The 26,913-nt window shown below is 46.4% G+C and overlaps 1 long non-coding RNA gene across 1 annotated transcript; it reads right to left on the minus strand.

Annotated features, from left to right (window-relative positions):
• Positions 1–3,682: 3,682 nt before the first annotated feature.
• Positions 3,683–23,314, minus strand: LOC135972908 (uncharacterized). The gene is made up of 2 exons (XR_010589523.1): positions 23,112–23,314; positions 3,683–5,767 (listed from the first exon to the last, which is right to left on the minus strand). It is a non-coding gene; the product is annotated as an uncharacterized LOC135972908 (long non-coding RNA).
• Positions 23,315–26,913: the final 3,599 nt, after the last annotated feature.

The following is a 26,913-nucleotide window of genomic DNA, read 5'->3' on the forward strand; positions in this document are numbered from 1 at the left end:
GGAAGCTGGTATCATAAATATCACTATAAATTGGCATAGTTGTCATCTTTGGCTCCAAAAAAGTTCTAATTAATCATGTTTACTGAACTATCCCTGGGGACACCTTTAAGATTTCTCTCTGCGGAGCGACAGAGCTAAATACAGAGATTTTGACTATGAGTGTTTGTATCTCCTGTGTGTTTTTGTTTCCACATTCCAAGTTTTCCAAGTATTCAACAACTTAGTCACTGCCAGTAAAACTGGGCACTCTTAATACTGCAAAGTAAAAAGCCAATACATTGTGTTTTTAACTATGTCTCAGGGTAAATACGTTATTGCCAAAGTTTATCAGGTATTACATCTCCAGTCATTCCAGATACCATCAATTTGCCCCAGAGTTACAACAAGAAGGAACATGTATTCCTCCCCATAAGCAAATAAACCCTTAACTTATACTGTTGGCAGGATCATCAGATAAAGTATTCTACTGTGACCCACTTAAGGATAGAGGCTCAGTTGGTAAATGAACTGAGGTAGGGTGACCAGATGTCCCAATATTATCGGAACCATCCTGATATTAGGGATTTTGTCTTATATAAGAAACTATACCTCCCCACCCCCAGAAAATAGTATCCCAATTTTTTCACACTTGTTATCTGGTGACCCTAAGCTGGGGTCCCCCTAATGTGAAGGGCCAGTGTGGGTTCAGGATGAAGGGTGGGCTAAAGCAGCAGCCAAAATGAAAGGGGTAGGGGATGTGGAGCAGTGGCAGGAAAAGGTGGACATAGTGGTGGAATGGGGTAAGGGAGAGCTGGAGCAGCCCCTGAGTGGCTCGAGAGGAGGGTTTCAGTTCAGACAGTTGCAGGAGGTAAGGACTGAGACACCAGTGACAGCTGCTTCTAGAAAAAGAAGAGAGAAGCAGAGATAAGACTCAGTCTCTCAAAGGTAAGCAAAGGCTTCGGATGGGCCAGCATAGAGCCTACTCTGTATATGCTGATATCACTGCTAAATTTGCCCCCTGGACTAACTTCCTCATGAGCCTTCTCCCCTACCAATCTTGCCAGGTGGCACGGGCCGTAGGGCTGATCTATTTGCAAGAGCTCACAGCTAGGTTTTCCAAGGGATGGGGTCTATAACCCTAGTTTATTTGACACAAGAATTCTGGGTCCAGTGCTCAGCTGGTGTCAATAGGCATAGCTACCTTGACGTCAGTGGCGCTATGTGACTTCTCATCAGCTGCGAGTCTGCTCCAGAGTTTTTACATGCAGTTAGAATAGAAATGTTCCCATTCTCTTCAGGGCTTGCACTGGGCTCACTGTTGTTTTATCCCTTCAGAATCTAATTCTCTCCCATCCCTCCCCATTGCTGACTTAGCCACAGGAATTTTCTCAGTCTGCCTTTATGACGGTTCTAATTGTATTGCTTTTGATCAAAAGGCAAGAACAATTGTTTTCTGGTAAGACGGTAATGAGTAAAAGAAACCAATGACTTGAGTTTATATACAAGGCATGGCAAGCCCAGTCAGACTTGTGTCTCAGCTATTAATTGTGGGAATGTTACTGTTGCATTGGCAAGAATCTTTACTTGTTTGGTGCCTGGAACTGACATTGATTTGTAAGTTTGTATTATAGTACCTCCCTTCTTATACATGCTAGGTGCCAGCTTCCTGTGAGCTGAATGAGTCACATGTTCATAAGGCCTACAAGGACTGGACCCTAAGTTTTGTTCATGGTGATATTCAAAGGGAAGACATATAGGATGAAACTCAGCCCTATGCAGAAGGCCAGAACATTTTTTTTGTAGGCTTAAGTGGTGCGGGTGGCATACCAGGATATAGTCCAGACCAGTGTGTGTGGGGGGGTGGAGGGCAGCTGTCACCCCTGCCCTGCAACCTTGGGTGCCTTACTGGCTTTTTCTCACCTGTTGGAGCTTTCTTTGTTTCCCTTCCTGCTTGATTACTCTGTTTACTGCTTAAATGCAAATGAAGCAGAGCGCACATTCTCTGGAGGACAGACCTGTTTGCCAACCTCAGATTGGGCAGGGGTTTTGGGATTTGGAACATGTGTTAATAACATCATACAGAGAAATATTATAACTTCACATACAATGTTGCCACACATATTTTATGAGGACAATACTGACCAGCATATTATGAGTTTTCAGATGATATGATACTTTACAAGTCATGCCTTGTACACAAATTATTACAATAGTGTTTAAACACAGTGTATCACCCGTAAGATCTAGAATTAGCATGTTTCATGGGCAGCCTATAAAACTCTGGCCTCTTATGCTTAGAAGGGGACACCTGTCTGATTTAAGATTATTTTACTCTTTCTGTAGGACACTGTAGGGGCAGCCCATAAAAACAGACCTGTCTGATGAGCAGAAGCCATCCCCTTTGATCTTGTGTTACTCTGCTCTTGCTATAGGGTTGCAGGAGGAACACACACAAAAATCTAGGCCTTTGCCAGGAGGACATACCTGCCTGAACTGAAGATACCAGGAAATCTAGTAAAATCCAGATCTTTGTCTTGTCTCATCATTGCTTTGCCCTTGCCGCTCAGCGGATAGTAAAGGAAACTGCTGTGTCCCACTCCAAATCCAGGAGTCCTGAAGATCTTGCCTTAGGGCTTGTCTAAATGGTGGGGCAATGCGCCCTGCAGGGGCATGATTTCTAAAACTCAATAACATGCTGCACATCAGTTGGTCCATGTAGACCTGACTAAAGGTTCCTTAGTGCAGTTTAATGTGGTGGAGCACTATGCTAAAGTGCATTAAGGAACCTTTACTGTGCACCAGCAGCATTATACAGACCAATTCACGTGCAGTGTGTTAGCATGCTTTTAAAATCTCATCCCTGTAATGTGCATTGCTTCTCGGTGTAGACATGCCCTTAATCTACCCCTAGACACCCCTTGTCAAAAGTTAGCACAAATTTTGGGGTGCCTCAGTTCTTGGGGGACCAATTTGAAGTACTTCAAGGTATGCTACAGAGTTAGGTCGACGTATGGCAATTTATGTTAGCTTAACTATGGAAATGTCTACACTTAAATTTCACTCCTGCCCACGTAACTGCCCTGTTATGCCAACTTACTTACTTTACCTCCACGAATGGCATTGAGTCAACGTTGATGTAGTTAGGTCGATGCAGTGTCAGTGTAGACACTGCGTTGCTTACGTCAACTGTTACTGGCTTTCAGGAGCGGTCCCACAATGCTCCACGCTAACAATACAATCCATACAAGCGCTCCTGGTGAAGACGCACACCGCCAACGCAAGGAGCAAAGTGTAGACAAGCAATGTAATAATTGCAGATGCTGTATGCCAACCTAAATTAGGTCCGCTTAATTTTGTAGTGTAGACATAGCCTTAGATATGCTGAACATGCTCAGTTCCCATTGACTTCATCTGAAGATGTGGATGTTTTTATACCTCTGAAAGTCGGGCTTTCCGTGTATCAATTTTAGCACCCAAAATTAGTGGCTCATGAAAATTTTTAGCTTAAGTCAGCCCATTTCCGGTGACACTTGATTACGTTTATAAAAAAACTAGCCCATAATTCTTTTTCAAATGCAGACACAATACATTTGCTTACCATGGTGAGGATGTTGTAATAGTTTCTCTCACTTGATGCAAGCTTAAAGCTCTGTAATATTTGACAAAGTTATGGTCATTCATCAAAAGTAGAGTAGACATTGTGGAGAGTTGATGTTTGTTTCTTTATTATTAATTATTTTTATTTATTTATTGTTTTGATCTTCTGAAATGAATGTAATAACTAGTGAGTTCTGTGGCTCAATTATTCCAGGACAGTTGGACACAACTTAAAAGCTTCAAATACATATTTGGGTCTCATTACTAATGTTAGAATTCAGTCCCTAAAAGGTCAACAAAACACCAAAGTTGAAAATCTAAATGCACAAATTTGACAATTTTAAATATAACTTGTCTGTGTAGCTAAGTGTATAAAGCACTTTGGGAGTCTTAGTCTTTGTTCTCTGCAGAAAACTGACACTGATTCAGACATTTAAGGACTCTCCATTTATGTATGTTGTATCTTTGCGAAATGTTTATAGTTTCAAATAAATCTTGGATTGCCTCTGCTGGCAAAGACTTTTCTTATCATTCCAGCTTCTTCAGCTAATGCTTTATCTGTATGATTTCAAGCTGTGGTTTTCACAATCTGCTCTGCTCCAGGCAGACTGATAAAGGGAGGGAATCCATCTGTCAGGTGAGGCCTGAGCAATGGAGCAAAGCTCAGTGGATTACAATACCAGTTTTGAAGATCAGATCTGAGCTCCACAGAACAGCTCTGAGTGTAACCACTAGTAAAAAGTAGTTTACAATTTATCTCTATACTAGGTTTTTATTGCTTCCTTATTTTGCTTTTTAAATAAGGTAATGGGCTGCTATATAATCCCTGGCTTACTTCAGAATTGTTCTTGGTTCTTAAATCACTGCTGGACACTCAAGATGGCCTTATGAGCGTTTTCTATATTCAGTCGGAGCAAAAGTTAGAATAGTATACCAAAAACCTGCTGATTAATTCAGCTGGAGATCATCAAGCAGTAAAAGATTTTGACTTGTTCTGCAGCCATCAATAGTGGATACTAAGAAGAGAACATCTTAACTTGGGGGTTATCTTTGGACTGAATCTTTATCTTCTAATCAGGATTTTAGATCCCCTTCTAAAGCTCCATTGCATCCTCTCCTACTCCATTCCCATGACCTTTAGAACTCTGATATAATTCTTTGTCCTTTGGTCCTGTCCTGCTTTCCTCAGTGCATCCTTAGAGCGACTGATATCCAAAAATCCCAGAAGAGAAACTCAGATTTAGGCTTCTAAAAATGTGTGTTAAAAACAAAAATTACTTCAAGGCTACGCTTAAATGAAATAGCACTATTAGGCTATGGTTACCTAATCTGTTTAGATACCTTGTCCAGGAAGTTTTGTGTCAGACAGAACATACACCTGATGAACTATCTAGAGCTAGCTGAAAAATGGACTTTTCATGGAAACAAAAGTGGAACAAAAGAACTTTCCTGAAAATGTTTTCATGGAAACAGATTTTTTTTCAAGGTTTGAATTTTCTCACTAAAAAAAATCTGAAAGTTTACTTTCAATCAAAATGTTTTGCAAAAGCTGTTTGGAATTTGACAACAGCATTTTTAGAACTCAAAAGTAAATTTTGGTTGAAAATTGTTCAGCAGCTCTAGAGCTGACATCTTGGTTATCTATACTTGCACCCACACTCTGCCCCCTGGCTTCTTTAATTTACACTGTGAACTAGGCAAGTATCAGGCAGGGCCAAGAATCTGGTAAATGAAAGAGTGACTTAAAGCTACCTTTGTTCCCTCCACCCACTTGACTCTGCCATGGAACGGAATATCAGCCTGACAAGCAGGTTCATTGTCACTACACCATTTCATTAGAGGTCCTCACCCAATGCTTTCCTGACAGAGGGCACATGAGATACTCCTGCCCAGTTGATTTGGACTATGGGATAAAATGTTGTTGGCTTCCTGAATGAATTTTGATAAGATGGAGGATACACTTGACCTTTGTGCAGCCCAGGATATTGGCTTAACCACCAGCAAACATACAAAAAGTTCATTCATATTTCTTTTAGTTGCAGAAGCGGACATTGTCTCTTTAGAAACTTAATAAAGCCTCAGCTTCAAAGCCCAGCTTGTAAATGTTAGGGTTTTGGCTCCAAGAACCATGCTTCTTACCACAAGGCGTGGCTGTAGAATCCTTCAGGGGGTGGAGTCCTCTTCTGTCCTACTATGAACAAACGAAAAGGATAATATTAGAACTGAGACAATCATCTATTCATCCTACAGGCTTAGCTTTGTTGTGCACTTTGAATACCGTTCACCCAATGCAGGGGCCCTGTACAAAGCCGCATTTAAACCCAGGCTAAGGAGAATAAGGATTGGGCAGGCTATCTGTAATGGGATGACTCTGACATTGAAGTATGGGTAAAGTCTGTCTATGCCAGGGATTGGCAACCTTTGGCATGCGGCCCGTCAGGGAAATCTGCTGGCGGGCCAGGACAGTTTGTTTACCTGCAGCGTCCGCGGGTTCGGCCGATCGCAGCTCCCACTGGCCGCGGTTCACCGTTCCAGGCCAATGGGATCTGTGGGAAGCGGCGGCCAGCACATCCCTCAGCCCATGCCGCTTCCCACTGCCCCCATTGGCCTGGAATGGCTAACTGCGGCCAGTGGGAGCTGCGATCGGCCGAACCTGCGGACGCTGCAAGTAAACAAACCGTCCCAGCCTGCCAGCGGATTTCCCTAACAGGCTATGTGACAAAGGTGACCAATCTCTGGTCTATGCCATCCACATTATAGAGCTACTAATGTTCCTCATTAAGAGTGAAATGCACCCCAATGAGTGCACTGGTTCAAGGTGCCCCTGCACTATTTTAGCTCCACAGAAAGGATATGTGTGGGGGATGTGCTTATGCAGTGTGGGAAGGGTCTCTGTCCTTGAATAGGCTGGAACGGCAGAGCTGTGGCAGCAATTTCAGCATCTTGTCCTGGCCCTGGGCTGAAGGGGATAATTTCGCCTCCCCAACCACCCTGCACTCCACTGCCTTGAAACCAATCATTTAGCCTTTATGCAAGTGGAATGATTTTAATGCTAAGTGAAATCCTGTTGCTCATTCAATTAAGACAGAAGAATTCCGCATAGAAATTGCCATGCTTGGTCAGACCAATGGTCCACTTAGTCCAGTATCCTGTTGCGGACAGTGACCAGCACAAGATGCTTGAAGAAGGGGCAAGACATGATATAGTAAGCAACCTGCCCCCTAAGCAGGACTCCCAAATTCTTTGCATTTAGTGGGGTTTTAAGCTGGAGGGTCGCACACTGTGTTGCTTGTATAGGCTGATCTTTGCACCCAATGAGAGAGACATTTAGCTGTTGCCCACAATATGTGTAGATAATAGCAGTGGGTGCCAGGCAGTGGGACTGATTTCCCTGTAACTCTGGTTTTCTAGTTTTCCAATTTTCACCAGAATCAATAAGGTTGTGTCCTTCAGTCGTGTCTAGAACAACCTCTAAAATTTTGGTATTGATCAATGAAATGTTCCCAAGTTATCTCATTGCTTACAGATGGAAAAATGCCATCAAGTTGAATGAAGGCTTCTTTGCTTAGCCAGTATAAAAAACAAAAAGAAATGCATTCCTGCTTAAAATCACACACATGCAAAACATATTGTTATTCTGGGATACATTCAACTTCACGAGCTACCAATTTCTCATTGATGCTAAGACAAAAAACATCCCTCAAAGTACGATAAACTGATCATGATATAAACTTTTTGTCAAACAATCACATTTTCTTGGATGGGTATATAATCAGTGTGGTGTATTTATATAAACATTGCACACGGTTGCACTGGACAGTCAGCTAACAAACAATGACTCTAAAGAATAACTTTGATTCTCTTGCTCCTCTAATAGGCTTTCAAGATTGACTTTACAGATGTTGTGAAGAAAGTCTGGAGCTGTTTAAAAGACATGACAAACTGCTAAAAAGCAGATGCAGCTTTTGTTTATAAAACTTCTAGCCTTTTCCAGAAATTAAGACTTGAGTGGGTTTAGTGTGAAAATGAAAATCATTCCAATTATATAAAAAAAGACAATTTCTCTAAAATGAAACCATCACTTAAACTGGCCTTTTATTTTTAAGGGAATTACATACTGGCAGAGCACAATGGAATGTCTGGCTTTAGATGGAAATGTTATAAAAGGTGTAAAACACAGGAGTTTTCAAAAACTCCTTACTGCAGAGTTTATTTTTACTCTGTCTTGACAGACCCATACTAAAAGCAAGAAAAATGATAGTTAAACTTGGCACATACTAAGAACTCCACCTATGGCTCTTACAAAGCCAGTAAAGTCACTTTCTTAAATGAATACTCTTTTTTTTTATACCTTATTCTGTCCCACCTAATATACAGGACTTAAACAATTCTGTCAACAATTAATCAAAAATGCAAATCACTGTAGTAGCTGATTAAATATAATCAGGATGTATAAGAAACTGAATGGTAGTAAGCAGGAAAAGCTATCAGACTTGGGAGGCAAATAAGTATTATTGAAAAGATTAAGGGGAAAAAACATTATCTCTCACTAATGTAGGTTTTGATGGAGTTCCCATCATCTCACTGCAAGTAAAGCAGTCTTCTCACACCGTAGATGGATCAGTAATGGAACATCTAAAACTGGGCTCATATAACATTCAAAACTAGATTTCAGCTTGTGTTGGATAGAATAGCTAGCCAGTTAACCTTCATTTGGGGAGGGATTGCTGATCATTCTTACACAGAGACGAAAAATCCCCTGGCATTAACCAGCTGTCAACAGTTATCCACCCTGGGCTCGGTGCTTGATATGGAATTACTGATTCCAGATGCCCCAGTTTTGAGTAAAAGATTCTTACTCAATTCAGAAACCGAGAGGGGTTAGGGTAAATGATTTCCCTTTTAGTGGGGATAGGGGTGGAATTAGCTCGGTCAAAACTTTAAATCTGCCTGCCTAAAGTTAGGCACCTAGCTCCATATTCGGACTCCCAAATAACGTGCTGATCACCTGCAGCTCCTATTGATTGGGAACCTTGCCACCTTCCATACCCAACCTTATTGAAACCTGTTCAACGTGAACCTTGCAATGAATGGGAAATTCCACTCAATTTAAATATGCCTGCATCCACAGTATCAACAGAACAAAGATAATTAGTACTGACGTTCTAACAAAGACTGGTACCAGTGTCCCAGAAGGGCTTGTTAAGTCCCTGCTGCCACCCAGGCTGTTGAAGTTTCACTGCTTTTGTTATTCAAGCTAGTTAGACCAAACCTCAGGTTTGTCAGCTTGTCTCTCTCGCCAACAGAAGTTGGTCCAATAAAAGATATTACGTCACCCACCTTGTCTCTCAGGTATGTCTACACACTTCTGATTGCATCATAGCCCAATTCTACCAACACTTCTGAATGTAATTAAATACTGGTTTACATTAGCAGAGTTGCATTGATTTAAGTAGATTTTAAAACTGATCTAATTATACCAATGCAACGGTTTAAGGTAAATGCATAAGCCAGTTTAGTTGAAATCTGTTCTTTACTAATGTAAGCTAAACCGAAGAGTTAAACTGGTTTAAGGAAGTCTACATTAGGTATTTTCACTGTTTTAACCAGATAGGTTTAAAAAACTATTTAGTTAAAGCAATGCAACTCTTCTAGTAGAGACAAGTTTAATTTTACTCATGTGAGTCAACAAGTTGAAATTCACGGGACTATTCACAGCAATAAGCATAGTGCTTGGTAGTGAATATATGCAGGAATGGGCACTTGAACAAATATTGTGGGTGGAGCATGTACTTACACTCAGTTAAAGTTGGCCAAAGGATTCCATTCTAAAGAGCTTTTTTAAAAGCCATTTATAGCTTTCTCAAATCTTCATCTTTCATGCTGAAATTTACCACATATGAGATCTGTTCCTTGGTGGGGATTCTTGGGGAAGGGCGTGGGGTGAGGGAGAAAGTTTAATCAGAAATGTTTCAGCTGTTTTAGTACAAAGAAAATGTAAAATAAATTTCTTATCTTCAAGGTTTTTTTTTTTTTATTTAACTGTTTTTTGAATGGCACAAATGCTACAACAGTTTGTGGTAGAAATTTGAGAGGTTCTCTCTATATTACATGTAACTTCAGCGCCCTCATGGCCAAGATGGAGTCTGCTTTGCAGGCAGCTCTGGCCAAGAGATGGCATGCGCAGGAATGCAGCAGGAGAAATCCCTTCCACCCCAGGGGCACCTGTTCCAACCCCCCCAGAGTGAACACACACACACACACACACAGGAAACGTACAATGGATATAAGAAAGGGAAATATTTATTTACAGAGGAATGAGAGGAGAAAAACAACAAGGGGAAATATAGGGGGAGAGTTAAAAACAGGGTTACATCCAAACCAAGGCCCCACAGGCCCAGTGGTAGCACAGTCTGAATGGGTAGACACCGAGCAATGTGTCTGCACACAGAGTTCAGGAGTCCTGGGCAAAGTTCCAGTTCAGTGGAGAGTCTTGGGTGCTCCTGATCGTCTTCAGCCCCAGTGAACTTTTCCCAACAAACCCCTCCGGTGCCCTCTTCTGCTGCTCTCTGCAAAGTCACACAGAGCGACCACCTTCCCACTTAACTAGCTAGCAACCTCCCTCCTTGTCCCCAATGCAGAGGCACAAGCTCCAGTACTCACAGCCCCATGCAGCTCTGGGCAGCCATGATACTGGGTCCAGCTCCGGCCTGTCCTTCTGGGGCGATTCCTCCCTGGCATAGTGCTCCTCCTGCCTCCTGTCCTGGGATGTCCCCAATCAGCTGCCCTGTCCTTCCCAGGCTTCAGGCAGGTTCTCCGCTGCTTCCAGTGCTCCTGAGCCACCCACCTGGAGTTTCCCTCCTTTGTCTCACTGCTCCCCCTCCCCACTTAGGAAAAAGATTTAAAGGGGCCATGCTCTCTAAACCCCAAAGGAGTAACATATACATGTGCCTTTCAATCGTCTGTTGAAAACCCATTTAGATTTGACCAATTGTCAAGGGTTTAAATATCTCTGGACTCAAGCAGATAGTCCACGCTACCATGGTTTTACTGCTGTTCAAGCTGGCTAGATCTAAGCTAGCTTGGGCACATCTATGCATACTGCAATCACATCTTTGATTGCACTATAGACATACCCTAAGGCAGTGATACTCAGACCTCACTGCTTCAGGGGCCAAATTAACAATCAACATTATGCAAAAGAGCCACAGTCGTTTCATTTATTAATTATTTTTAATAATAATTATTGATATTTTAACAGTATGACAGGAGAAATATTTAGTGTGTGTGTGTATGTATGTGTATGTATATACTAGGTTAATAACATAATAAAAGCATCCTGACTGGTTAATAACTTTATTCTGGTTAAAAATTAAATCACAACCTTGTTTCAATATCAGGTGCTGCAAAGAGCCCCAGGAGACGCATTAAAGAGCCACTTGCATCTCAACAGCCGCAGTCTAAGTATCACTGCCTAAGGGTATGTCTGCACTGCAATTAAAAACCCGCAGTTTGCCTGTGCCAGCTGACTTGGGCGCTCAGGGCTGGTTAATTATGGTGTAGATGTGTGGGCTCCGGCTGGAGCTCAGGCTCTAGGACCCTGCTAGGCGGGAGGGTCCTAGAGCCTGGTTTTCAGCCTGAGCCAGAATGTCTACACCGCAATTAAACAGCTCCTTCGCCTGAGCCCCCGCCAGGCCAAATCAGCTGGCACCAGCCAGCCGCAGGTTTTTAACTGCAGTGTAGACATACCCTGTGTCTCTAAAGAACATGCCCCATAGACAAGCTAAAGGCTTTGCTGGAGGAAATGGACCACTTAAACTCACTTTCATTCAATCAAAAAGACAAATGTGTCTGGAAAGAACATGACTATTCTGGAAGTCTAATTAATCATGAGACACTTGCCAACAGATTTTTGACAAAGTGAGAATTTGCTGGCTCTTTAAGTGTTTTGACCCTAGGTTAATGAGCCATGATATTCATTAGAGCCCATCTAGCGCTTTGGGGTTTATTTTAAATGAAGCTGTACAAATATAACCTTTTTTTAAACTTAGTAAAATAAATAAAGTGATACATTTTGCCTGGCTGGAGGTAAACAGTCCTGAAATAATGTAAACTGTTGTGAAAATGTTCATTAAAATATGTGCAATCAGAAAGGAAAAAAAATCAAATAAAGCAGCTCTTCTTCTGCAGTCATCCATTTTGTATTACTGCTTCAACTCTGGGAAACAGGCATTAAACATCACTCTGCTTTCCATATAATCTCACACACTATCTCTGGTTTGATTTCTCAAACCAAATAGACGGTGTTTGTGTGTACCCAGTCTTCTAGCTCTATAAACATTTGTTCCAGGGATTACAAATCCACTTGCTCACAGACAGCAGGGAACTTTCCCTGGCAAGGGAGAATGGGGAGTATTTAGTTAACCCATCAATTTTTGCAGTCATTAAAATAATATACAACATCCTAGCCAATATAGTTTGGAAGAAAACCTTCCACGTGGGAATGGAGAATGTGATGGGGAAAGAAAATGTTTCTCTCTTCAAACAGGTGCAAGGAGACTCCAGTTTCATCAGAAGTTAACTGGAGAATGGTGCAATGGACCATCTGAACAAGATCCAGGGACAGCACCCATGTACAGGGCCGGCTCTGGCTTTTTGGCCGCCCCAAGCAAAAAAAAAAAAAAAAAACGGGGCGGCCAGAACGGCAAAGCAAAAAACAAATAAATAAACAAACCTGCGGCGTGGCCGGAGCGCGGGTGCAGGGGGACCGGCTGGGGAGGGGGAAGGGGGAGAGTAGGGGGCGGCCAGGGCTACAGCAACGCGCAGCCGCTGCGCCGCCGCCTGCCGCGAGGGCTCCGCTCCGGTCGGCGGGGAGGGAAGGAAGAGGACTGCCCTGCAGGGCACTCTGGTTCTCCGCGCCACCGCCCCCTACAGGGCAGCTGGAGCGGGAGAAAAAAAAAAAAAGCGGCCGTGCCGCCCTAGGATTGAGCGGAATGCCGCCTCCAACAATCTGCCGCCCCAAGCACCAGCTTGCTCAGCTGATGCCTGGAGCTGGCCCTGCTCATGTAGAAAACTCAGAATCCTTCCCCAGAGCTAGGGGTGACAGTCTGAGATGCTTAGTCCAAACTAAGGACCCTGGACCCTGGACTTAGCTGGTGGCTCTGTCTTCATTTTACTTACTCTTTATTATTTGTACATATTTGCATCCAGTAAATTTTTTATGCCTTGACCTGTTTGCCCTTAAACTTAACTGTCCTAGAAGACTAACATGAACTAGAAACATTAGCAGTGCTGCATCTAATTTGCAAGGTGCTGCGTCTGTATGCAATGTGCATATGTCTTTAAACATAGTGAATTTGAAATTGCCTGGGTACTGATAACAAGTGTGTTATAATTTCACTACCAAGTGTGATTGGCTATTTGAACTTGGAGCTAGCATGATCCAAGGAGCATCCCTGAGGTCTCTACCCTAGAATCTGTCCAGCTAATGGTGATGGGGTTCATAGTTTTATTTATTTCATATCTGGAGATGTAAAAGAACTGACTCTGGTCCAGACTGATATCCTTACTCACAATTAATAAGGACTCCTTGTGGAGTAAAGTATGAGTAAGAATATCATACTCTAACCCTGTGTTAGAAAAGAAGGATGTTACCTAAGGGTTATATACTTGATCCTCACAAAGAACTTTGAATGGTGAGAGTTCTGTGTGCAGACGGCAGGTAGATTATGACTCTAATCTCCCTAGGGCCATCGAAATACAAGAAAATATATTACTTATTTATATTGTGGTAGCACCACATGATAGCCTAAGACTTCACTGTGCTAGAGTCAATATATAGTCCATCCTTGTCCCAAGGAGTTTACAGGCTAAACATGAGACAGTCAATAATAGATGGATATAACAAACAGGACTGCAAAGAAACAGTGCATTTAGCACATCAGCTGGCCTAAACATTGTAGAGATTTTGCAGGTACCATTGCAAAGGAGACTTTTAAGGAGGGCAATGAGGTGGCTCTGCAGATGTTTACGACAGGCTCCTCCCATGGAGCTAGTGAACAGGGGATCACAAACAGGGGAGTTTTGAGAGGGGGAGAAGGAAATCCCCCTGCTTCGAGTACTAACTTTGAGGTGAGTGGGTTTGTTTGACTGTTTGTGTTTTGCTTCCTCTTTCAGGTTAATTCAGTTATTTCAGTTACTGGGTCAGTTGGGATTGTGTGTCTGGGGACTGTTTGAGCCTTTGTTCCCTGGATCATCCTTGATCAGCTTCAATCAGCCTTGTGATCACCCTACCCTGTGTGATTAATGAGGGGTTAGAGCTGACCTTGGAGAAAAGGCCTTAAAAGCCAGAAGCTAAGAGACAAAGGGGAGCTAGTGAACAGGGGACCGCAAATAGGGGACTGGAGTTTGAGAGGGAGTTGAGTTGTAATATAGTCGCTATGGTTAGGAAGGGACACATCGCCAGTGTGAACGCTGCTCCTGTCTCCTCCACCTGCACCCAGACAGACAACCCGACCATGGATGCCTCTACCCAGTTCCTGGTGTGGATTCGCAGAGACTGTGGCCTGCATTTCCCACTCTCAGAAAGCCAGGCTGGCGAAAGGTGCCTGCTGGTGAAATGTCTCAGGAAGCAGGTGGGATAGCTACAGGAAAGTGGCTAGGCTGAGGAGCATCCGTGCCCATGAGGAATTCCTGGAGAGGATTCACATGGAGACATCCAAGGCTGAGGAAGCTATCCAGCTACAGAGGACTGCTGTCACACCACCAAGGGAGGAGGATATGGCTCTGTCACAGGGAGGATACTGGCAGCTGGAAGTGCTCACCCCCACTACCAACCCACCCACCATGGTGATGGAAAACCAATATGCTGCTCTGGCAATGAGCAATGAGGAATTACTCCCAGAGAAGGAGGAGAAGCCATGTACCCCCAAGGCTGGGAGGATCATAGCCACCACTCCCAGGAGGAAATGTAGGGTATTGTGGTTGGTGACTCTCTTCTGAGGGGGACGGAGGCACCCATCTGCCGCCCTGACATGGCATCCCGGGAGATATGCTGCCTGCCAGGGGCTCATATCTGAAACATTACGGAGGGATTGTCGAGGATCATCCCCATGCTCCCCTACTACCCATGCTACTCATCCAAGTGGGCACTAATGATACTGCGAGATATGGCCCTCCGCAGCTCAGAAGTGACTACAGGGCTCTGGGAGTAAGGGTGAAGGAGTTCGGAGCTCAGGTGTTGTTCTCTTCGATCCTTCCAGTCAAGGGTAGGGGCCCAGGCAGAGACAGATGCATCTTGGAGGTCAATGCCTGGCTGCAAAGATGGTGTCACCAGGAGGATTCCTTGACCATGGGATGCTGTTCCAGGAAGAAGGACTGCTAAGCAGAGATGGGGTCCACCTATCAAGGAAGGGGAAGAGCATTTTTGGATACAGACTGGCTAACCTAGCAAGGAGGGCTTTAAACCAGGTTTGAAGGAGGCAAGTGACCAAAGCCCACAGGCAAGTCAAGAACATGGAGACCTGGGAGAAGGTTTGGAATGTGGTGGGAGCATGGGATGTTATAGCAGAGATAAAGGAGAGACAAGACAGAACTGGGGGAGGGGGAAATCAAATCAGTATCTTAGATATCTGTATACTAATGTGAGAAGAACTTGAAATGCTAGTAAATAAAGACAACTATGACATAGTTGGCATCACAGAGACTTGGTGGGATAATACGCATGACTAGAATATTGGTATAGAAGGGTACAGCTTGCTCAGGAAGGACACAGGGAAAAAAGGAAGGAGGTGTTGCTTTATATATTAAAAATGTACACACTTGGACTGAGATTGAGATGGAAATAGGAGAAAGATTTGTTGAAAGTCTCTGGGTAAGGATAAAAGGGGTAAAAACAAGGGTGATGTTTTTGTAGGCATTTACTACAGACCACATATCCAGAAAGAAGAGGTGGATGAGGCTTTTTTTAAACAACTAACAAAATCATCCAAAGCACAGGACTTGGTGGTGATGGGGGACAAAGAGCTGGACATGATACTCGGTGGCGAGCCCACTTCCACTGTGAAGGCCCCTGTGTATACTTCATTGGCTCCCATGCCAGTCGAGCGTGGACCAAGCCAGGAGGAGGAAACCTTGGGCGAGAATGTGGAGGGGGAGGGGGACCCAGAGGCAGAGGATGACTCAGAGGCCAGAGATGCATGCATCCAGGAGCTCTTTTCTATCTCAGAGGAGCCTAGACAGTTACAGCAGTTGGATCTTGGCAAAGTGCAAACAGGAGAGGAGGCCCCTGGTAAGTGGATTTGATTTTGGGAATTACTGAAGCGAGTTGTTGGGGGCAGGAGGGTGCAGAAAGCAGGCTTGTCTCCCACTGCATGCCTAGTCTGAGCTGTGGAACAGGCTGTTGATAGACTCCCTCACTTCACGAGAATCTCCCTCAGAGATCTCCAGGAAACTCTCCTGGAGATACTGGGCAATCCGCTGCTGCAGGTTCTTCAGCAGAGCTGCTTTGTTTCTTGCCCCATTAATGGTAACTTTTCCATGGCACTGAGCCATCACAGGTGACGGGAGGACCATTGCTGCACACAGGCTAGCTGCATAGGGACGAGGGCGGAAGCCGCAGGCTTGGAGAAGACCCTTCCTTGATTCCCTGCTCACCCTCAGCAGTGAGATATCTTCCATAATGATCATGTCTTGTTGAAAGTGTGGGGACAGGAATGATTATCAGCCCCCTTTCCCCCCCCTACAGTTCTGGCTCTCCCCCAGAGCACGTGCCCAGAGCACAGCAGGGTCCGAAAAGAGTGATTTACCCTACCTCTGCGGCTACTCACCATTTTGGGGGTCTTGTAGCTCATGTGTGCTTGCTTGGGGGTCAGCCAGTTAGTGACAGGTGTGTGAGTATTGGCTGTGTATTAAAGCACTGAAACAGTGTTATCTGTGTTGCAAACAATACTGCTTCTGTAAAATGTTGCATTTAAACTTCACAGAGATGACTTTGGGTGCCCAGTCTCCCTCTTTATCGGTGGCAGAACAGCTGCGCAGAATTAGAAAGCAGCCAAGAAGAACTAAGGAGGACTTTCTCTGTAAGGTTATGATGGACTTCGCCACCAGAAACAGGAATTGAAGGAGTGGCGGGACAGCGAGAAGAGGGTCCGAAAGGAGAATGTGGCACATCAGAAAGAAGCCATGGAGCGGCTCTTAAACGTTATGGAGCACCAAGTGGACATGCTCCAGGCGATACTAGCTCTTCAAACCAAGCAGCTCCGTGCCTGCCCTCCCCTGCATCCACTGTCACAAAACGCTTTCCCATGCGCCCCCCCAGACACCACGAAAACACTGTTATCAACCTCCTGGTTCCACTCTCTACCTGCAGCATTCCACTTCTCCCGCCTCACAGTCCAGCACTATGGACTTCCACTACCCACTGCATTCAACACCCATCCCTCTGAAGTTTGGCCCTACTGAAGTACAGCACCCGCTGCCTTGTTCTCCAAAGGAGAAGATTGGGTATGATCCCTGGACATACACAAATCTGTAGCCTTCCCGGGACCCCTCCTCCTCTTGAGACCTTCCCTTCCCCCATCCCCCTCTCTGCTGATGATTTTTTTCGTTTGACTGTCTCCTCTGGTTCTTTCAATAAAAGAATTGTGTTTGTTTGAAAGCAATCTTTATTCTATTAAGTGAAAGCAAAAAGAGCACTGCAAAGCAACATACAATTATGTTAAGGCCCCTTCTTGCATCATGTGCACCAATCACCTCCTAGCATTACAAGCACTGCAATCCTGGGCATAGCAACAAATATTAGTGGCTTTTAGCTTAAAATTGCTGCCTCAAGGCATCCCTGATCCTATGGCCACATGCTGTGCCCCTCAAATAGCCCTGGTCTCTGGCTGTTCAAACTCAGCCTCCAGTCACTGAGCCTCTGCAGTCCAGACCTGAGTGAAGCTTTCACCCTTCCCTTCACAAATATTATAGAGTGTACAGCAAGCGGCTATAAGCATAGGAATATTGTTATCAGCCACGTCCAGCTTCCCATACAGGCATCGCCAGTGGGCTTTTAAACGGCCAACTGTATACTCAACAGTCATTCTGCACTTGCTCAGCCTGTTGTTGAACCACTCCTTGCTGCTATCAAGTTGCCCCGTGTATGGCTTCAGAAGCCACGGCATTAAGGGGTAGGCGGGGTCTCCCAGGATCACAATGGGCATTTCAACTTCCTCTATGGTGAACTTCTGGTCCGGGAAGAAAGTCACTGCTTGCAGCTTGTTGAACATGCCAGTGTTATGAAAGATGTATGTGTCATGCACCTTTCCGTACCAGCCTGCATTAATGTCTGTGAAATGCCCATGGTGATCCACAGGTCCTGGAGAATCATTGAGAAAAATGCTTGCAACTAATTCACTCTGTGGCTAGATGGTCTGGTGCCAGAATTGGAATGTGCATGCCATCTATCGCCCCTCCACAGTTAGGGAAGCCCATTTGTGTAAAGCCATCCACAATGTCATGCACGTTGCCCAGAGTCATAGACTTTTGGAGCAGGTTGTGATTAATGACCCTGCACACTTCCATCAACACAACTTCAATGGTCGAATTTCCCACTCCGAACTGGTTAGCGACCGATTGGTAGCAGTCTGGAGTAGCCAGCTTCCACAGGGCAATCGCCATGAGCTTCTCCAACGACAGGGCAGCTCTCATTCCTGTGTCCTTGTGCCGCAGGGCTGGGGCGAGCTCATCACACAGTCAAATGAATGTGGCTTTCCTCATGCGAAAGTTCTGCAGCCACTGCTCATCATCCCAGACATGCATTACTATGTGATCCCACCACTCAGTGCTTGTTTCCCGAGCCCAAAAGCGACGTTCCACTGTTGTCAGCACCTCCATGAATGCCACAAGCAATCTCGTGTAGTAGCTACTATGCATTGCAAGATCAATGTCGCACTGCTCTTGCCTTTGTAGTTTAAGGAATAACTCCACTGCCACTCGTGATGTGTTGGTCAGATCAAGCATCATACTGGTCAGCAGTTTGGGATCCATTCCTGCAGCCCGAAAGAGGCAGGGCGCGCAGGGCCGGTGCTACAATTAAGGCGAACTAGGCGGTTGCCTAGGGCGCCAAGATTTGGGGGCGCCAAAAAGTGGTGCCCCCAATTTCCCCCCCGCGTCAGCTCCCCACTCCCCCAGCCCGGGGAGCCATGCGGCAGCTCCCCACCCCAGCTCACCTTTGCTCCGCCTCCTCCCCAGCACGCCGCCCCCGCTCTAATTCTCCTCCCCTCCCAGGCTTGCGGCACCAAACAGCTGATTGGTGCCGCAAGCCTGGGAGGCGGGAGAAGTGGAGCAGCAACGGTGTGCTCGTGAAGGGGGCGGAGCAGAGGTGAGCTGGGGTGGGGAGCTGCCGCAGGGCTGGTGGGGGGAAAGGGCGCAAGATGGAAGTTTAGCCTCGGACGCGAAACTTCCTTGCACCGGCCCTGAGGGCGCGCAGTACACAAACCATTGAAAGATGGCGCCAAATGCAGACGGAAGCACAGGGATTGCTGGTATGCGAAGCAATGCATCATGGGCATTGGGACAGGACCCAGGATGCTCCTCGACCTCCCCGCCTGCCTTCCCACAAGTCTCAGCAGCAAAAGAAAAAGAGGTGCTTGGTGGGACAACTGCCCAGAGTGCCCCACTCTGAATAGCACTGCAGGTGCCGCGTGTGTGAACACACTATTGCGCAGGCAGCTGTCAGTGTGAACGCACAACAGCGGTTTTCTTTCTGCGCTCTCTGAGCGGCGCTGTAACTGCTGGCGCTGTAACTTTGCCAGTGTAGACGTGCCCTTAGAGTTGTGCACTTTTAGACGGGCACAAGGATAGGTGAGGAATAAAGTTAGTGAAGCATAAACACGCCCACCTGATGCCCATCCTATGCCCAAAGCAATAGTTTAAGAGCAAACTGGATTTGGAACTGGGTTTTCAAAAAAGCTTGGCTGTAGATGGAAAATTGTAGTCAACTTTTTTCCAACAAAATGTCTTTAGAATGGAAAAAATGTTTAGATTGTTTTTATATCCAAAAACTAACATTAAAAATGTTTTGGTTCTTGAGACCCAAAGGCTGTACAATATTTCCACTTGGGGGGTGATCAGACCTGAAAAAGGCCAGAAAACGTTAACAAATGAAAATGTTGTGAGTTGTTGGGTTTTTTTCTTTCAGAAGGGATAAAGTCCATATCTGAACTCACATGATTAGAGGCATATAAATGATAGCTGAAGTCTTGGGTAGTCTTTTTTCCCACAAAGACTGAAGCTTTACATTAAAAATTCAGAAATGTGGCAGGGATTTAACAATTGAATCAAACTGTGCACTAGGTACAGATTAGTACACTTTATTAGACTGACTGTAGGAATTCTTTGTATCTTTTAACTTTTTAACAGTGTTCAGTAAAATGTTTGGACAACAACAGCTTTCAAAAGAACTTTATTTTTAAAAAGCAGATGCAAAACTTGATAACCGTAATTATAGTGCACATAGTGATATGATATTTCATGCAAAGTGCTTGTCAACACTAGAAAACCAGAGTCATATGCCCAAAAACTGACAAAGTATTCCTCTCAAAAAATGCAATTTAATGGAGGTCAGAATCACACTTATCGCTCAGTGTCTGGCACTTTCAAACATGAATCAAAGGGCTGTCCCACTAAATCAACTCTATTTATGGGTGATATAGGTGGGTTCACCCCTATAGAGTTCTGTCATGATTTTTTGCTTCTGGCACTTGTCTAAGACTTACGTCAAGATATGGCCCTGAATGTCTTGGGAAGCCATTAAGTATCCCAGCCAAATTAGTACTCCAACCCTAGGAGATACTCCTCCCTGCGTTTTGAGAGCCCTACAAGGCATTTTTGAAATTCCAGTATAATCACCACTCTGTTATACCAGAAACTGCATGAAACAGAGCTGACTGGAATGTGTCTGCTGAAGAAAGCTGTATGCACTCTGCAGCTTTGCCTAGTGGGGTTGACACACAACCTTGACCTTAGCCATACTGAAGCATTCTTCCTTACTCAACCTGTCATAGTGTCAGGATCCTCAAATCAAGTTCCAGAGGTGTGTTCCGGTCACCTATTGCATTTAGATTTCCAAAGTTCCTATCTCAGTTTTTTCTCCTTTCTTCCAGTTGTCCAACCTTAACTCAAATTCCCCTCAGTTCTTTAGGCATCTTCAGGTCTCAGCTACCTGGAACACCACTAGAGTTAGAGACCCCATTAATCCCATTGCTTTCATATGGATTTGCTTTAGCCATCGCTACAACTTCAAGGACCTCTGCAAGATACTCATGAAAGACGTAATGAAGGAAAAACAGCAGTGTCTCAGATCCCCATTGGCTAAGTGGGGATAATAGCACATCCTTATCCCCGGGGGTGCTATGAGGAGTACAGACTTTGAGGTTCTCCGATACTATTGTGTAACCCCTTTAGGGTTTACAGAGTATGGCCCTTAAATCTTTTTCCTAAGGCGAAGGGGGAGAGTAAAAAAAAAGGAGGGAAAATCCAGGGGGCAGCGTTGAAGCTCCAAGGAGAGGGAGAGGCAGCCTGCAGGCCCTGGAAAAGTGAAGCAGCAGAGAGAACCTGCCAGAGGCCTGAGACGGAGAGGGCTGATCGGTGACACCCCAGGACAGGAGGCAGGAGAAGCACTGTGCCAGGGAGGAATCGCCGAGAAGGACAGGCTGGAGCTGTACCCAGTATCACTGCTGCCCAGAGCTGCATGGGGCTGTGAGTACTGGGGCTTGTGACTCTGCACTGGGGACAAGGAGGGAGGCATATCGGATAGCGACACAAGCATCTGGTCACCAGAATCAAAAGAATAAAACCCGATATGATCAGCAAGTGAGGCAACAGAAGATTCGGGTTGGGGACTGAGTTTTGGCCCGAAATCTTGGAATACAGGGAAAACACAAAATTGCAGATCGTTGTGAGTCACACCCATACATTATAGAGAAGAAACTTGGGGATCTACGAGTGTATCGAATATGTCCTGAGGGCAGTCACGGCCCCACCAAAACTCTCCACCGGAATCATCTGTTACCTGTAGGACAAGTATTGTTTCCCCATGAGGATGTTTCCACAGATTCTGAGACTCCCGGCCCTGCAAGTCGGACACGGACCCAACGATGGAAATATACCTGTCTTCTGCAAACACCCAGCTCCTCGGCACAGGTCTTCTAATAATCCTTTCTCCATTTTTTTTTTTTAAACTGAGATGAAAGTCCCTCAGGAGTTTTTTGCTCTGTGAAGCAGCCCAGGGTGCACAATGTAGGGGTGTGTGTGTGTGTGTGTGTGTGTGTGTGTACTGCAAAGTCCCCGTACGGGCCACCAAGTGTAACTTTAGCGCCCTCGTGGCCAAGATGGAGTCTGCTCTGCAGGCAGCTCTGGCCAAGAGACGGCGTGCGCAGGAATGCAGCAGGAGAAATCCCTTCCACCCCGGGCACATTTTCCAAACCCCCCAGAGTGGACACACCCACCCACAGGAAAAGTACAGTGGATATAACAAGGGAAATATTTATTTACAGAGGGATGAAAGGAGAAAAACAACAAGGGGAAATATAGGGGAGTAATAAGACAGGGCTGCATCCAAGCCAAGGCCCCATGGGCCCAGTGGTAGCACAGTCTGGAAGGGCAGACACTGAGCTAGGGTTACCATATTTTAATTTTTAAAAAGGAGGACACTCCATGGGGACCTGGCCCCGCCCCAACTCCGCCCCTTCCCTGCCCTCAGCCCTGCCCCAACTCTGCCCCCTCCCCTGAACGCTCCGCCCCCTGCTCCTCCCCCTCCCCTGCTTCCTGCGAATCAAATGTTCGCGGGAAGCCTGAAACAGGGAGGCAGCAGGTAGGCTGGGGCTGGGTGCGGCGTGGCCCAATCTGACCCCCCTGGCCGAGTGGCTCCCTCTGGCGGCCGGCCGGCCCAGGCCAAGAAGCTCTGACCCCGGCGTCTCCCGCCCGGCTCGGCTCGGGCCCTGAGGTGCCGGCCACCGACCGAACACCCCCGGCCCTGTCCTGGCCCCGTCCGAGCACCGCGCCCCCGGCCAAGTGCCCGCGCCCTCGGCCCCCGGCGGAACACCGCGCCACACCCGGCCCCTGCCGAGCACCGCCGGCCCCAGCCTAGGCCCGCACCGCCGGCCCCAGCCCCAGCGGCCCCGGCCGAGCACCGTCGGGCCCTCCGTCCCTATTTTCCCGGACATGTCCGGCTTTTTGGGATTTCCCCCCGGACGGGGATTTGAGGCCCAAAAAGCCGGACATGTCCGCGAAAAACCGGATGTATGGTAAGCCTAACTGAGCAATGTGTCTGCACACATAGTTCAGGAGTCCTGAGCAAAGTTCCAGTCCAGTGGTGAGTCTTGGGTGCTCCTGCTTGTCTTCAGCCCCAGTGAACCTTCCCCCAACAAACCCCTCCGGTGCCCTCTTCTGCCACTCTCTGCAAAGTCACACAGAGCGACCACCTCCCCACTTAACTAGCTAGCAACCTCCCTCCTTGTCCCCAATGCAGAGGCACAAGCCCCAGTACTCACAGCCCCACGCAGCTCTGGGCAGCCGTGATACTGGGTCCAGCTCCGGCCTGTCCTTCTCAGCAATTCCTCCCTGGCACAGTGCTCCTCCTGCCTCCCATCCTGGGCTGTTCCCGATCGGCCCTGTCCGTCTCAGGCTTCAGGCAGGTTCTCTGCTGCTTCACTTTTCCAGGGCCTGCAGGCTGCCTCTCTCTCAACTTGGAGCTTCAGCGCTGCCCCCTGGAGTTTCCCTCCTTTTTTTTTACTCTCCCCCTCCCCCTTAGGAAAAAAATTTAAAGGGCCATACTCTCTAAACCCCAAAGGGGTTTTTATTGTAATGGCAGCCATTAAAAGGGACCGACGGATTGATAGATTTAGGGTTACCATATTTAGCAAATAAAAAAAGAGGACCCTCCCCGGGTCCTGGCCCCGCCCATTTCCCCAGCCCCAGCCCCAGCCGCGCCCCAACTCCGCCCCTTTCCCGCCCCAACCCAGCCCTAACTCCGCCCCCTCCTCCCTCCCGCTCCCAGACACGCGAGAAGGGCTGCCCGAGCGCTACCGGCTTCACGGTTTGCCAGGCAGCCCCCAGACCCTGCACCCCCGGCCGGCGCTTCCCCAGCGCAGCTGGAGCCCGGGAGAGGAAGCGCCCAGCCGGGGGCGCAGGGTCTGGAGGCTGCCCAGCAAACCGTGAAGCCGGTAGCGCTTGGGCTTCGGGCAGCCCCTATGCCTCCAGACCCTGTGTTCCCCCGGCCGGGCACTTCCCCTCCCGGGCTCCGGCGGCTCAGGGTCCGGAGGCATGGGGGTTGCCCGAAGCCCATAGCGCTCGGCTCTTAACAGAGCCGAAGAGTCAGGGGAGGAGCAGAGCCTCTGGCCGCGGCGGCTCTGCTCCTCCCCTGACTCTTCGGCTCTGTTTAAGAGCCGAGCTGCCCGAGCGCTACCGGCTTCGGGCAGCCCCCATGCCTCCAGACCCTGTGCCGCCGGAACCCGGGAGGGGAAGTGCCCGGCCGGCGGCTGGGGTCCGGAGGCAAGGGGGCTGCATGAAGCCCATAGCGCTCGGGCAGCTCGGCTCTTAAACAGAGCCGAAGAGTCAGGGGAGGAGCAGAGCCGCTGCGGGAGGGGAAGTGCCCGGCCGGCATTTTCCCGGACATGTTCGGCTTTTTGGCAATTCCCCCCAGACGGGGGTTTGATTGCCGAAAAGCCGGACATATCTGGGAAAAACCGGACATATGGTAACCCTAATAGATTAAAAGGGACATTGTTTGATATCTTGCTGTTGAACTGTGTAATTTGTTACTGTAAACTATACCTCTACAAATGCTTGCTTGCTATCTGAGTTGCGATCATTCAGACAACCAGGTCTCTTGTATGCCTGCAGTTTGGTGGTACAAATATATATGCAGGTTTTGCACTGTTATTTCTACCTGCAGTTTACATCACTTGGATGTCTACCTGGACTCTGGATATAATCAGGTACTTAGAGTAGGTTCCCAAATTACGTACTTTGTGGAGTCTCTCCTGATAAATCTGGCTGTAAGCCACCACTGAGCATTTCCATTAATCTGAAAGATTCTGTCCATCCCACCTACTTCTAAATGAATTTGGACCAGGATCTGCTAGTATTAACAAGCAGGCTAGCTGCAATTGCACCTGTTGTACATTCCCATTGCCTTTGCCTATGGACACAATCTTTTGTGGTGCTGAGCTCCTCTTGTTCCCGTTGACTTCACTGAAGTTTGAGGGATCTCTGCAGCATGCAGGATCTAGCCACTTCTCTGCTACAGAACACACAAGTTTATAGTTTCCTCCTGTAGGTTTCTGAATGTCCTCAAAATCCATCAGCTTTAGTGTCAGCTGGGAAGCTCAGCACCTGGCAAGAGCTAGAACGCAGAGCTGCAGAAATGCAGCTTCTATTTCAGGGCACATAATACAGAGGATGTTCTCTCTATTTTCTCTGAATATCCTCCTATTTGAACTATTCTTTTGGGTATGTGACAGTAACTGTGAAGGCAAACACTTTCTGAGAGAGAATGAAATTATATTAATTTATTTTGAACTAACCAGTGGTTAAACTTGTGCTGGTTTAATAATTGCCGTATTAAAACAGAAATGTAGTTTAAATTGAGTTGAGACAATGTTTGTGTTCCAAGGCTCTGCAAGTCAATAATTTCCAGTGCTGGAAAATATGAAGATATTTGGAACATGCTGTCTATTTTTTCCAAGAGCATTAGAAAAGTACAAACTCCATCTGAAACTAGACCCAAGCTCCCATTTAGCCTGGAAATGAAGTAAGAACCACCTATGTCTCTGACATTTATTTCAGAATAATTTTGGCTTCTCCTTAGACATGTGACTAATTGCCCTTTCATTTCTAAGTTCCTGAAAGATTGCCTGATAAAACTGTAAGAACTGTCTAAATGAGGGATGCTGTACATTAGTGACAGGGAAAATATTAATAGCCTGCAGCCATACAAGATCAAACTGTAATCCTATCAGTTTTCACCAGCTAAACTGGATTACTAATTGGAAAGGAGACTGTCAACGGAATACCTAGGTGCTGCAGGAAGTGTTATTGGTGGTTCAGTCTGTATACTGAGACAATGTTCAGTCTGTCTAAGTACCTAATGTGGCTGCATACTGTTAAGCTAGCCACATTGCAGGATGTGCTGACTTTAAGTCACAGGCTTAATAAAAAAGAAGTAAGGTTCTGGGTCTTGTCACCCGTGATTATTAAAGATCTCATGCCATTTCCCCCAAGTGTTAGGGGTGTTCGAATTTGTCAGGCCATGTTCTGGGCTAACAACATAATCCAGCAGTTTCACCTGGATATACAGTAGCATTTCTTCACTCCCTGCCATAAATTGCTTAGTGCTGCTGTGTGCAGTTAAACAGCTGTGTTCCACCCCAGAGGTAGTCCAATGATAGCTGAACTGATTCCACCTGACATATCTCGCTACCCTCACAGGCCTGATGTGAGGTTTAATATTGGTAAAGTGTTTTGAGATCCTCAGATACAACACTTACATACTAATATAATAAGTGAAGTTATATATATATATATATATATATATATATATATATATATATATATATAATCATATGATTTCATCCATTGTACATTCCCACTGCCTTTGCCTAAGGACTCAATCTTTTGTAGTGCTGAGCTCCTCTTGTTCCTATTGACTTTACTGGAGGCTGAGGGATCTCTGCAGTGTGTGTGTGTGTGTGTATATATATGTGTATATCTGTGACAGACCCAGACCAGTGGCGTACAGGAGTCTGGTAGAGGGCAAATATACTGGTCACTGGATGAGTAGTTTTCTGTTCCCTGAGTGACCAGAGAAGGGGCTGCACTAAAGTAATCAGGAACCTGCTAGAACCAGTTAAGGCAGGCAGGCTAATTAGGACAATTGGAGCCAATTAAGAAGAAGCTGCTAGACTCAATTAAGGCAGGCTAATCAGGGCACCTGGGTTTTAAAAGGAGCTCACTTCAGTTTGTGGTGCGAGTGTGAGGAGCTGGGAGCAAGAGGCGTAAGGAGCTGAGAGTGAGGGTGTGCTGCTGGAGGACTGAGGAGCAAAAGTGTTATCAGACACCAGGAGGAAGGTCCTGCGGTGAGAATAAGGAAGGTGTTTGGAAGAGGTCGTGGGGAAGTAGCCCAGGGAGTTGTAGCTGTCATGCAGCTGTTACAGGAGGCACTATAGACAGCTGCAGTCCACAGGGCCCTGGGCTGGAACCCGGAGTAGAGGGCGGGCCCAGGTTCCCCCCAAACCTCCCAATTGACCTGGACTGTGGGTTCTTCCAGAGGGGAAGGTCTCTGGGCTGTTCCCC

Source organism: Chrysemys picta, chromosome 1 (assembly GCF_011386835.1).
Source record: "Chrysemys picta bellii isolate R12L10 chromosome 1, ASM1138683v2, whole genome shotgun sequence".
NCBI classification, from domain to species: domain Eukaryota; kingdom Metazoa; phylum Chordata; order Testudines; family Emydidae; genus Chrysemys; species Chrysemys picta.